Source organism: Triticum urartu, chromosome 2A, assembly GCF_056163025.1.
Source record: "Triticum urartu cultivar PI428250 chromosome 2A, HENAU_Tu73, whole genome shotgun sequence".
Taxonomy (NCBI): domain Eukaryota; kingdom Viridiplantae; phylum Streptophyta; class Magnoliopsida; order Poales; family Poaceae; genus Triticum; species Triticum urartu.
The window spans coordinates 622,794,742-622,809,292 of NC_141874.1; positions in this window are offsets into that span (position 1 = coordinate 622,794,742).

Here is a 14,551-nt window from a genome sequence, read left to right on the forward strand (position 1 = left end):
TTTTTGGGACTAACCTATTAACCGGAGGCCCAGCCCAGAATTATTGTTTTCCCCTATTTTAGGGTTTCACAGAAAAAGAATATCAGACGGAGTCCAAACGGAATGAAACCTTCGAGAACGTGATTTTCGGAACGAACATGATCCAGAGGACTTGGACCCTACGTCAAGACATCAACCAGGAGGCCACGAGGTAGGGGGCGCGCCTACCCCCCAGGCGCGCCCTCCACCCTCGTGGGCCCCCTGTTGCTCCACCGACGTACTCCTTCCTCCTATATATACCTATGTACCCCCAAACTACCAGATACGGAGCCAAAACCCTAATTCCATCGCCATAACTTTCTGTGTCCACGAGATCCCATCTTGGGGCCTTTTCCGGAGCTCCGCCGGAGGGGGCATCGATCACGATGGGCTTCTACATCAACACCATAGCCCTTCCGATGAAGTGTGAGTAGTTTACTTCAGACCTTTGGGTCCATAGTTATTAGCTAGATGGCTTCTTCTCTCTTTTTGGATCTCAATACAAAGTTCTCCCCCTCTCTTGTGGAGATCTATTCGATGTAATCTTCTTTTGCGGTGTGTTTGTTGAGACTGATGAATTGTGGGTTTATGATCAAGTTTATCTATGAACAATATTTGAATCTTCTCTGAATTCTTTTATGTATGATTGGTTATCTTTGCAAGTCTCTTCAAATTATCATTTTGGTTTGGCCTACTAGATTGATCTTTCTTACAATGGGAGAAGTGCTTAGCTTTGGGTTCAATCTCGCGGTGTCCTTTCCCAGTGACAGTAGGGCAGCAAGGCACATATTGTATTGTTGCCATCGAGGATAACAAATGCGGTTTATTTCATATTGCATGAGTTTATCCCTCTACATCATGTCATCTTGCTTAAAGCGTTACTCTGTTCTTATGAACTTAATACTCTAGATGCATGCTGGATAGCGGTCGATGTGTGGAGTAATAGTAGTAGATGCAGGCAGGAGTCGGTCTACTTTTCTCGGACTTGATGCCTATATACATGATCATACCTAGATATTCTCATGACTATGCTCAATTCTGTCAATTGCTCAACAGTAATTTGTTTACCCATCGTGAATACTTATGCTCTTGAGAGAAGCCACTAGTGAAACCTATGGCCCCCGAGTCTATCTTCCATCATATTAATCTTCCAATACTTAGTTATTTCCATTGCCTTTTATTTTACTTTGCATCTTTATCATAAAAATACCAAAAATATTATCTTATCATATCTATCAGATCTCACTCCCGTAAGTGACCGTGTAGGGATTGACAACCCCTTATCGCGTTGGTTGCGAGGATTTATTTGTTTGTGTAGGTGCGAGGGACTCGCGTGTGGCCTCCTACTGGATTGATACCTTGGTTCTCAAAAACTGAGGGAAATACTGACGCTACTTTGCTGCATCACCCTTTCCTTTCCAAGGGAAAACCAACGCAAGTGCTCAAGAAGTAGCAAGAAGGATTTCTGGCGCCGTTGCCGGGGAGGTTCGCGCAAAAGTCAGCATACCAAGTACCCATCACAAACCCTTATCTCCCGCATTAAATTATTTGCCATTTGCCTCTCGTTTTCTCTCCCCCCACTTCACCCTTGCCATTTTATTCGCCTTCTCTTTTCCGCTCACCTTTCTTCCGCTATGTCGGAATCAAAAAGGGTTGGGGGTTCTCTCCCGAGTTTCAGTACTTTGGACAATCCTTCTATTCTCGCTAAACTCATAAATAAAGATGCTATGGAAAGACCTACCGGAGTTATCAATGAGAATCTTAATAATTTTGATGAAGATGATTCTGGAATTTTTCGTTATTTACTTGATGAATCTTTGAAAGATGCTTGGGATAGACTATTAAGGATCAGGGCTAGCTATGTGCATCAATACCAAATTGAAATTTACTTGAAAAGCTTTTATGTTGCGCTACCTTCTTCTTTTAAGCATGTCTTAGATTCTATATTTGAAGAAGGTTTTCTAGAAGGGGATGCCGTAGACACTTATGAAAATATGAAAACCATATTTGGGCACCCCATGAATGAGAAAGTTGAATCTACATCTCTTTTGCTCTCTTACGAAAACGAAACTATCAAAGAGATGAAGGCTAGCCTAGATACAAATTTTCGTAACGTACATAATCTTTCTTCTACCATTAATAGCCATGTGCTTTATCAAAATATAAAGATTAATTCCATAGATAGCAAGTTTGCTCTTTTCTTCCCTAAAACCAAAGACACCTAGATCTATCATTGCTTTTATGCCTAGCTAGGGGCGTTAAACGATAGCGCTTGTTGGGAGGCAACCCAATTTTATTTTTATTCCTTGCTTTTTGCTCCTGTTTAGTAATGAATAATTTATCTAGCCTCTGTTTTGGTTGTGTTTTTTGTGTTTAATTAGTGTTTGTGCCAAGTAGAACCGTTGGGAAGACTTGGGGGAAGTCTTTTTAATCTTGCTGTAAAAAACAGAAACTTTAGCGCTCACAAGAACTGCTGCCATTTTATTTGGAAAGTGCCATTTAGTTAATTATTTTTGCAGATAATTAATAGATAAATTCCTCACGTCCAGCAATTTATTTTAGAATTTTTGGGTTCTAGATCTTGCGTTAGCTACAGATTACTACAGACTGTTCTGTTTTTGACAGATTCTGTTTTTCGTGTGTTGTTTGCTTATTTTGATGAATCTATGGCTAGTAAAATAGTTTATAAACCATCAAGAAGTTGTAATACATTAGGTTTAACACCAATATAAATAAATAATTAGTTCATTACAGTACCTTGAAGTGGTGTTTTGTTTTCTTTCGCTAACAGAGCTCACGAGATTTTCTACTTTAAGTTTTGTGTTGTGAAGTTTTCAAGTTTTGGGTGAAAGATTTGATGGATTATGGAACAAGGAGTGGAAAGAGCCTAAGCTTGGGGATTCCCATGGCACCCCAAGATAATCTAAGGACACCTAAAAGCCAAAGCTTGGGGATGCCCCGGAAGGCATCCCCTCTTTCGTCTGCTTCAATCTGTAACCTTACTTGGAGCTATATTTTTATTTACCACATGATATGTGTTTTGCTTGGAGCGTCTTGTATTATTTGAGTCTTTATTTGTTAGTTTTCCACAATCATCCTTGCCATACACACCTTTTGAGAGAGACACACATGATTCGGAAATTGTTCGAATACTCTATGTGCTTCACTTATATCTTTTGAGTTATATAGTTTTTGCTCTAGTGCTTCACTTATATCTTTTAGAGCACGTCGGTGGATTTGTTTTATAGAAACTATTGTTCTCTCATGCTTCACTTAGATTATTTTGAGAGTCCTACAAAACAGCATGGTAATTTGCTTTAATTATGTTAGGCATTCAAGATTAATAATAAAATTTTCTTATGAGTGTGTTGAATACTATGAGAAGTTTGATACTTGATAATTGTTTTGAGATATGGAGATGGTAATATTAGAGTCATGCTAGTCGAGTAGTTGTGAATTTGAGAAATACTTGTGTTAAAGTTTGTGATTCCCGTAGCATGCACGTATGGTGAACCGTTATGTGATGAAGTCGGAGCATGATTTATTTATTGATTGTCTTCCTTATGAGTGGCGGTGGGGGACGAGCGATGGTCTTTTCCTACCAATCTACCCCTAGGAGCATGCGCGTAATACTTTGCTTTGATAACTTGTAGATTTTTGCAATAAGTATATGAGTTCTTTATGACTAAGGTTGAGTCCATGGATCATACACACTTTTCTTCCTTCCACCATTGCTAGCCTCACTAATACCGCGCACCTTTTGCCGGTGTCATACACCCACCATATACCTTCCTCAAAACAGCCACCATACATACCTATCATGGCATTTCCATAGCCATTCCGAGATATATTGCCATGCAACTTTCCACCGTTCCATTTACTATGACATGCTCCATCATTGTCATAATTCTTTGCATGATCATGTAGTTGACATTGTATTTGTGGCAAAGCCACCGTTCACAATTCTTTCATACATGTCACTCTTGATTCATTGCATATCCCGGTACACCGCCGGAGGCATTCACATAGAGTCATATTTTGTTCTAAGTATTGAGTTGTAATTGTTGTATTGTAAGTAAATAAAAGTGTGATGATCATCATTTTTATAGCATTGTGCCAAGTGAGGAAAGGATGATGGAGACTATGATTCCCCTACAAGTCGGGATGAGACTCCGGACGAAAAAAAGAGGCCATAAAAAAGGCCCAAATAAAAAAATATGAGAGAAAACGAGAGAAGGGACAATGCTACTATCCTTTTACCACACTTGTGCTTCAAAGTAGCACCATGATCTTCATAATAGAGAGTCTCCTATGTTATCACTTTCATATACTAGTGGGAAATTTTCATTATATAACTTGGCTTATTGCAATGATGGGCTTCCTCAAAAAGCCCTAGGTCTTCGTGAGCAAGCGAGTTGGATGCACACCCACTTAGTTCCTTTTGTTGAGCTTTCATATACTTATAGCTCTAGTGCATCCGTTGCATGGCAATCCCTACTCACTCACATTGATATCTATTGATGGGCATCTCCATAGCCCGTTGATACGCCTAGTTGATGTGATACTATCTTCCCCCTTTTTGTCTCCTCCACAACCACCATTCTATTCCACCTAAAGTGCTATGTCCATGGCTCAAGCTCATGTATTGCGTGAAGATTGAAAAAGTTTGAGAACACCAAAAGTATGAAACAATTGCTTGGCTTGTCATCGGGGTTGTGCATGATTTAAATACTTTATGTGGTGAAGATAGAGCATAGCCAGACTATATGATTTTGTAGGGATAACTTTCTTTGGCCATGTTATTTTGAAGAGACATAATTGCTTAGTTAGTATGCTTGAATTTTTATTATTTCTATGTCAATATTGAACTTTTGTCTTGAATCTTTCGGATCTGAATATTCATACCACAATTAAGAAGAATTACATTGAAATTATGCCAAGTAGCATTCCACATCAAAAATTATGTTTTTATCATTTACCTACTCGAGGACGAGCTGGAATTAAGCTTGGGGATGCTTGATACGTCTCCAACGTATCTATAATTTTTGATTGTTCCATGCTATATTATATTTTGTTTTGGACATTATTGGGCTTTATTATACACTTTTATATTATTTTTGGGACTAACCTATTAACCGGAGGCCCAGCCCAGAATTGCTGTTTTTTGCCTATTTTATGGTTTCACAGAAAAAGAATATCAAACGGAGTCCAAACGGAATGAAACCTTCGGGAACGTGATTTTCGGAACGAACATGATCCAGAGGACTTGGACCCTACGTCAAGACATCAACCAGGAGGCCACAAGGTAGGGGCGCGCCTACCCCCCCCCCCCCAGGCGCGCCCTCCACCCTCATGGGCCCCCTGTTGCTCCACTGACGTACTCCTTCCTCCTATATATACCTACGTACCCCCAAACTACCAGATACGGAGCCAAAACCCTAATTCCACCGCCATAACTTTTTGTATCCATGAGATCCCATCTTGGGGCCTTTTCCGGAGCTCCGCCGGAGGGGGCATCGATCACGGAGGGCTTCTACATCAACACCATAGCCCTTCCGATGAAGTGTGAGTAGTTTACTTTAGACCTTCGGGTCCATAGTTATTAGCTAGATGGCTTCTTCTCTCTTTTTGGATCTCAATACAAAGTTCTCCCCCTCTCATGTGGAGATCTATTCGATGTAATCTTCTTTTGCGGTGTGTTTGTTGAGACCGATGAATTGTGGGTTTATGATCAAGTTTGTCTATGAACAATATTTGAATCTTCTCTGAATTCTTTTACGTATGATTGGTTATCTTTGCAAGTCTCTTCGAATTATCAGTTTGGTTTGGCCTACTAGATTGATCTTTCTTGCAATGGGAGAAGTGCTTAGCTTTGGGTTCAATCTTGCGGTGTCCTTTCCCAGTGACAGTAGGGGCAGCAAGGCACGTATTGTATTGTTGCCATCGAGGATAACAAGATGGGATTTATTTCATATTGCATGAGTTTATCCCTCTACATCATGTCATCTTGCTTAAAACTTAATACTCTAGATGCATGCTGGATAGCGGTCGATGTGTGGAGTAATAGTAGTAGATGCAGGCAGGAGTCGGTCTACTTGTCTCGGACGTGATGCCGATATACATGATCATACCTAGATATTCTCATAACTATGCTCAATTCTGTCAATTGCTCAATAGTAATTTGTTTACCCACGATGAATACTTATGCTCTTGAGAGAAGCCACTAGTGAAACCTATGGTCCCCGGGTCTATCTTCCATCATATTAATCTTCCAATACTTAGTTATTTCCTTTGCCTTTTATTTTACTTTGCATCTTTATCATAAAAATACCAAAAATATTATCTTATCATATCTATCAGATCTCACTCTCGTAAGTGACCATGTAGGGATTGACAACCCCTTATCGCGTTGGTTGCGAGGATTTATTTGTTTGTGTAGGTGTGAGGGACTCGTGCGTGGCCTCCTACTGGATTGATACCTTGGTTCTCAAAAACTGAGGGAAATACTTATGCTACTTTGCTGCATCACCCTTTCCTCTTCAAGGGAAAACCAACGCAAGTGCTCAAGAGGTAGCATCTGCCAAGTCACAGCAATAAACTATTGGAATGACACGGCCATAACTTTCAATGCCAGTGACGAACCAAAATTTCGGACAGTCCGGGCACCAGCCGCCTTGTTCCTCAATCCAATTGTGGACGGTTTTCGGCTCACCAAATTGCTCATGGACGGCGGCAGCGGACTAAACCTCATCTACGAGGACACACTCAACAAAATGGAAATAGACAGGAGCCACATCGAGCAAAGTAGCACGACCTTCCGAGGAATCATTCCTAGTCGGGAGGCGCAATGCGCGGGAAAAATCACGCTCGACGTGGTATTCGGCACGCCGGAGAATTATAGTTCCAAAGAGATAACCTTCCAAGTGGCCGCTTTCAATAGTGGATATCACGCCCTATTGGGGCGAGATGCATTTACACGCTTCCAAGCTATACCTCATTACGGGTACATGAAGCTCAAGATGCCTGGGCCCAATGGTATTATCACTCTTGCCAGGGATCCAAACATAGCACTCCGTGCCGAAAACAAAACCGCATCCCTGGCCCTCGAGGCACTGTCTGAAGCCCTCGCGGCCGAAGAGTTAACCGGGCTGCGCTCTATGGTGGATAAGGACGACGTAATCCTGGACAAGCGACCCAAATCCACCTCCTTTAAACCAGTAGACGAAATAGTCAAATTTCAAGTCCACCCGACGGACCCTAAGAAGACAACATCCATCAGGGCACAGCTGGACCCAACGATTGACGCAACTCTGCAAGAGTTCCTGTGCGAGAACTGGGACATATTCGCTTGGCACCCTTCTGATATGCCAGGAATCCCACGCAGGTTGGCCGAACACAGCCTCACCATATTGAAGGGATATAAACCGGTCATGCAAACACTACGGCGCTTTTTCGAACCCAAACGAAAAGCTATGGGGAAGGAGCTAGCCAAGTTAATCGAGGCCGGGTTCATCAAAGAAATAAAACACCCGGGCTGGCTAGCAAACCTAGTGATAGTGCCAAAGAAGGATAAATCCTGGTGCTATGCATCGATTTCAAAAACCTCAACAAAGCCTGCCCTAAGGATCCCTTCCCCCTCCCTTGCATCGATCAGATTATTGACGCTACTACAGGACACGACTCACTGTGTTTCCTTGACGCATACTCCGGATACCATCAAATCAAAATGAAGGAGTTCGACCAAGCCATAACGGCATTCATTACCCCATATGGGTCGTTCTGCTTCAACACTATGCCCTTTGGACTTAAAAACGCCGGCGCCACCTACCAACGCATGATTCAAACATGCCTGGAGAAACAAATCGACAAGACAGTTGAAGCATATGTGGACAACGTCGTCATAAAAACTGGGCACGTCGAGTCATCGATAGATGATCTGTGTCTCACATTCGACAACCTCCGTACATATGACATCAAGCTCAATCCGGAAAAGTGTGTTTTTGGCATTCTCGCCGGAAAAATGCCGGGCTTCATTGTCTCCAATAGAGGAATTGAGGAAAATCCAGCCAAAATCTGAGCTTTGTCTCAATTGGCTACACCAACAGACCACAAACAGGTCCAAAAACTAGTTGGATGTGTGGCAGCTTTAAGCCAATTTATCTCCAGACTAGGAGAAAAAGCATTACCGCTTTATCGCCTTCTCTGACGGACCGACCACTTCGAGTGGACGGATGCGGCAACGACTGGACTGGAAGAGATAAAGGCTCTTTTAGTGAGCAACCCAATCCTGGCAGCACCGAACGTTGGGGAACCCATGTTATTATACATCTCGACAACACACCAGGTGGTGAGCGCGGTGATCATCGTCGAGCGAGAGGAGGACAAACACAAATTCCTACTTCAGAAACTGGTATACTACGTATCCACTATCCTCACACCATGCAAATCCCAGTACCCTCATTACCAAAAGATAGCATACACCATGTTCATGGCATCTCGGAAGCTACGACACTACTTTCAAGAGTGCTCAATCACGGTGGCTTCCGAAGTATCACTCAATGACATAATAAACAACCGCGATGCCACAGGCCGGATCGCAAAGTGGGCCATTGAGCTCCTTCCATTCGACATAACATACAAGCCGCGCCAGGCCATGAAATCCCAATTACTAGCCGACTTCATCGCCGAATGGACAGAGGCCGAACTCCCTAAAGAGTACGACACATATTCCAACTGGGTCATGCACTTCGATGGTTCCAAAATGCTGGCGGGCTTAGGAGCGGGCATCGTCTTAACACCCCCCATTGGAGACACAGTTCAGTACGTACTCCAAATATTATACACAGACTCCAACAATGCAGCCGAATACGAGGCCCTATTGCATGGTCTTCGGATGGCTCTCCATGGGCATACAACGCCTGGAGGTGCGTGGGGATTCAAACCTCACAATATCCCAAATAAATGGAGATTTTGATGCCAAAGATCCGAAGATGGCGGCCTATCGTAACGCCGTTCTCAAAATGCCGTCTCGATTCGATGGCTCGAGTTTCATCATGTGGCTCGAGAAAGTAATCAAGCGGCGGATGTCCTTGCTCGCATCGGCGCCAAGCGCGACCCCCTCCCGCCTAACATATTCCTGGAAAGGTTCTTCAAGCCATCCGTGGTGTGGCAGGGGGAGAGCAGCAACACCAGTCCAGACCCTATCATACCCCCAGATTCCAAACACAAGACCGATATCATCGGGGGCTCAACCACCTAAATAACACCATCGGCCCATCTTATCATGGCAGTAATTGCCCCATGGACCGAACCCTTCTTGGCCTACCTTAATAGGCGAGAGCTCCCCGAGGATCAGAATGAGGCTCGCTGCATTTTTCGGCGCTCGAAAGCCTACAAGGTCCATGATGGAGAGCTCTACAAGAAAAGCGCTACTCGAGTACTTCAAAGATGTATCTCCGAAGAAGAGGGACGACAACTCTTGGCCGAAATTCACGCTGGTCTCAGTGGTCACCACGCCGTGGCTCGAGCCCTTGTAAGTAAGGCCTCCCGTACATGTTGCTATTGGCCGACGGCCCAAGCGGATGCACAGGACCTTGTCCAACATTGTGTCTGATGCCAGCTTTTCGCCAACCAAAGCCATATGCCTCCCACCGCTCTACAAACAATCCCCATTACTTGGCCTTTTGCGGTTTGGGGGCTTGATATGGTCGGACCCCTTAAAGGAGGAAGACATAAGAAAAAATATCTGCTGGTAATGGTAGATAAATTCACCAAATGGATAGAGGCCAAAGTAGTTAAAACGACCGAAGCCGGACCAGTGATAGACTTTATATCCGGTGTTTTGCACCGTTATGGCATCCCACAACATCATCACCAATAAAGACTCCAATTTTATAGCTGATGCGGTGAAAACTTGGTGTGCTAACCTGGGCATTAAGCTCGATTACGCCTCCGTCTATCATACAAAACCAAACGGTCAAGTCAAACGAGCTAATGGTCTTATTATGAGTGGCATTAAGCCTAGACTAGTGCGGTCTTTGAAAGAATCAGACAAGCACTAGGTTGATGAGCTCGACTTCGTACTCTGGGGGCTGTGGACCACGCCTAATCGCTTCAGCCAGGCCGGGCCTTCAGCTTCTTGCGAGCGGCCTGCTCCTTGACAGCTTTTCCCTCGGCTTCGGCCATGGCCTTTTTCAGGGCCTCGACCTCGGTCGTCGCCCCTACACATATAATGACACTACGTTCAGTATGCATCATTTACTCTTTCCGAATACATAACGAGCCATTGCATACCTTGCTGGTCTTCCAGCTGCTTCCTCACTTGGCCGAGTTCCTCCTCGGCCCACTCCAGTCTCTGCTTTAGTCCAGAGACTTCGGCAGTGTGGGAGGTCGCGGCCAGCAGCGAGGCCTGTTTATTCACATCAGATACATTTTAGTTAGTTTCCTGCGAAATTTCATTGATCCTCTGTCCGGCTTCTCTTTCCGAACACCGGACAGTGTCTCAGGGGCTACTGTCTATACTGGGATTTTCTCGGTTAAACACTATTTACCTCAAAACCTGTCAGCAGGCCGCTGCAGGCTTCGGTCAGTCCTCTCTTAACGGACTGAACCTTCTCAATCACCGTGCCCATAAGGATACAATGTTCTTCCACAATGGAAGCGCCTCGTATTGCTTCCAATAGATTATCCGGCGCCTCTGGTTGGACAGAGGTCACCGGTGGGACGGGCACGCCTCCTTCTCTTGATGGAGACTGCTTGTTGGACTTCGGGGCCGTATGGGTCTCCGGATCCGTGCTCAGAGGGGGGGGGGAATTGAGCACGACCCCCATCGTCAGTCTCCATGGAGGCCTGTTCCCCCATGTGTCCGGCGGCCGAGGTATCGCCCTCCGGTGCCGCTTTGACGGCCTCCCGAACCTCCCCTGGCCTGGGAAGGTCCTTCGGGAGAGCACCTCGACGTCTCCCTTGGCCTTGGGAGAGTAAGCGGCCGGCGGTGTCTCGCTGGCCATCTCCTTTGAGTCCAATGAGCCTCTTGATGAGGATCGCTGGGAGCTGTCGTGGGCCGGACTGCAATAGCATATTTAATCATGTCAATACAACAAAGAGGAGATGCTAGATTTATGGGCATGTATGAGTCTTAGCGCTTACGATGCAGCCCGAGGCTTAGTGCGGGGGCGTCGCTCGGACTGCTATCGACGTCCCATGCAGAGCTGCCCACGAGCGGGCCTTTCCCCTTCTTGGGCGCCTCCGCCTCCAGAATTATGGAGGCCACCCTCTTCTTCCTTCCCCCATCAGGGGGAGAATCACTCTCCTCCTCCTCCTCATCATCGTCGTCTTCGGCGACGGAGGAGCGGGTCTTGTCTTCGGACGTCGTGTCCGAAGCGCCCTTGCGGTGGGGGCCACTCCGGACCCCCTTGGCCTTCCCAGTGGCTTTCTTCGCTGGCCCCGTATAGGGCGCCGGCACCAGCATCTTCGCTAAACGCGGGGTGACTGGTTCTTCAGGCAGTGGAGCCGGACACTGGATCCACTTCGCCCTCTCCATCCAGTCCTGAAGATGCAATGATAATAAAATCTTAGATATCATCCTTGAAACAAGCAAGTAGGGGATGCATTAAAAATAACATACCTCATTGGTGAGGTGGTTAATGTCATGCCCGCGGTCTGAATCTGTGGCCGGCGGTGTCTCGTTGCCCTTGAAGATCAACTTCCAGGCGTCTTCGTTAGTGGTTTCGAAGAGCCTCTTCAGGGTATGGTGCTTCTTCGGATTGAACTCCCATAGAGGGAGGCTTCGGCTTTGGCACGGGAGAATCCGGCGAACTAGCATCACCTGGATTATATCGACAAGTTTGACATCCTTGTCCACCATGCTTTGATCGCGCATCTGCAGCGCTATCAGCTCATCTGGCGAACACCAGTTCGGGCTCTTCTCGACCCAGGAGGTGAGTCGCATGGGAGCACCAGAGTTGAATTCGGCAACTGCGGCCCAGGTGGCGCCGCGGGGTTCTGTGATGTAGAACCACTGTTTCTGCCATTCCTTTACAATCTCCACGAAAGTGCCTTTCGGCCAGGAGACATTGGTCAGCTTACTCACCATGGCACCTCCGCACTCGGCGTGTTGGACATCCACCACCTTCGGCTTCACGTTGAAGACCTTGAGCCACAGCCCGAAGTGGGGTTGGATGAGGAGGAAGGCCTCACACACGACGATGAACGCCGAGATGTTGAGGAAAGAGTTCGGGGATAGATCATGGAAGTCTATCCCGTAATAGTACATCAGCCCACGGACAAAAGGGTGGAGTGGAAACCCTAGCCAGCGGAGGAAATGAGGGATGAATACCACCCTCTCGTTGGGCTTCGGTGTGGGACGACTTGCCCCTAGGCTGGAAGATGGTGGGCGATTTCCTTCGCCAAGTACCCGGCCACCCGAAGCTCAGTAATCTCCTTCTCCTTGACGGAGGAGACCATCCACTTGCCTTGACCTCCGGATCCAGACATGGTTGAGTGCTAGCTTGAGTGGGAAGAAGATGAGAACTTGGGCACTGGAGCTCAAGAGTGGAAGGGCAGAGGAAGAGAGAAGGCGTGGGAGAAGAAGGGGGATCCTTATCCCCTTATAAAGGCAGTGAATATCGAATGCCTCCCCACTCGCCCTAAAACTCGCCTATTCCCAAGGGCTGTGTAAACGGCACGGTTGGGTTACCCACGCCCGCATTGATGAAAATCCCGCAATAAGGGGACACGATCTCTGCTTTGACAAGACGTGCCAATGGAAACCGCATCTCGAAGCGTGGAACGGTGGACAAAAACAGTACGATATAGTGATCGAACAGATGTGATGTCATCTTGCAAAAAGTTGTCAGCAGACGGGACTCGTGAAATACTATATTCCTTGTGGTTGTGTGTGGTACTTGTTTTGCAGATCTGGAAACCTTTGTTTCATCCGAAGACTATCTTGGAGTATTCGGAAAGTAGAACCCGCCTTGCAATGCCGAAGACAATCTGCGCACCGGACACATCGTCATTGAAGCCTGGTTCAGGGGCTACTGAGGGAGTTCTGGACTAAGGGGTCCTCGGGTGTCCGATCTATTGGATATGGGCCGGACTGATGGGCCATAAGGATACAAAGACCGAAGACTCTACCCGTGTCCGGATAGGACTCTCCTTGGCGTGGAAGGCAAGCTTGGCGACCAACTATGAAGATTCCTTTCTCTATAACCGACCTTGTGTAACCCTATATCCCTCCCGTGTCTATATAAACCAGAGGGCTAGGTTCGTAGATAGGCCGAATCCCGAATAATCATAGCCAGGTTAGACTCTTAGGGTTTAGCCATTATGATCTCGTGGTAGATCAACTCTTGTAATACTCATATTCATTAAGATCAATATGGCAGGACGTAGGGTATTACCTCCAAAGAGAGGGCCCGAACCTGGGAAAAACATTGTGTCTCCCGTCTCCTATTACCATCGATCCTAGACACACAGTTCGGGACCCCCTACCCGAGATCCGCTGGTTTTGACACCGACAGTGATCCTCTGGCTGTGGGGCGGGGCTATGGATCCCCTCGGTGACCTTCCGCCATTCCTGTTACAAATAGATGGGTTAATGTCCACTAAAAGTGACTCGGGGAGAGGATTGAGTAAAGTGGTGGGATTAGAACTCACCCAGCTAGGAGGACTGTACATGGAAAATCCATCTCGACGTTTAAGACGAGTGAACTCCTCTTTCTCCCCTTTGTATAGTTCGGCCAATATTTTGACCAAAGCGGCGGGGCTGTCCGGACCCTTCCGACCGCAGCGTGAGGCGTCATCTTCCCCATTATAGTGCCACATGGGAAGCCCTCTGTATTGGAGTGGCTGGACCACCCGCACTATGGAAGTCACCATTACCTCGATTATTGATAATCTGGACTGGGCAAGTGTCCTTATCTTGCCCATCAATTGATGGACTTCCGAGCTATCTTCCTCCTCGAGGCTCCGAGGGCGCCAGCTATGGCGTTTCTTCAATGGAGCATTTGAAAATTCGGGAAGGCCCATTCGAACTGGGTCGTGGAGAGTGACGTCCTCAATATAGAACCATTCCAAGGGCCATTCTTCGGGTGCCTTCTTTGGCGTGCCGGATAGGTATCCGGTCCCGGCTATGCGCCATACTTCGGTGCCGCCCACCTCGAAATATCTACCCCTCTTGGTTGCGAGGGACGAGGCAGAATAGTTTCCTCCACAAATCAAAGTGGGCTTCACAGCCCAGGAAAAGCTCGCAAAGTCCAACAAAACCCGCGATGTGCAGGATAGAAGCCGGCGTGAGGTTGTGCAGTTGGAGGCCGTAATACTCCAGGAGTCCATGGAGGAAAGGGTGGATTGGAAACCCGACGCCTCTCAACAAGTAGGATACGAAGCACACCCGTTCCCCCTGGTTGGATTGGGGAAATTTTCCGCCAGAACTTTGCCTATGAAAGAGGTCAATCCTGCTCGAACAGGGACCAAATCCGCGCGGGGGGGGGGGGAGGAATCCCTGTGTTTGGAGCTTAACCAACTGCTCATG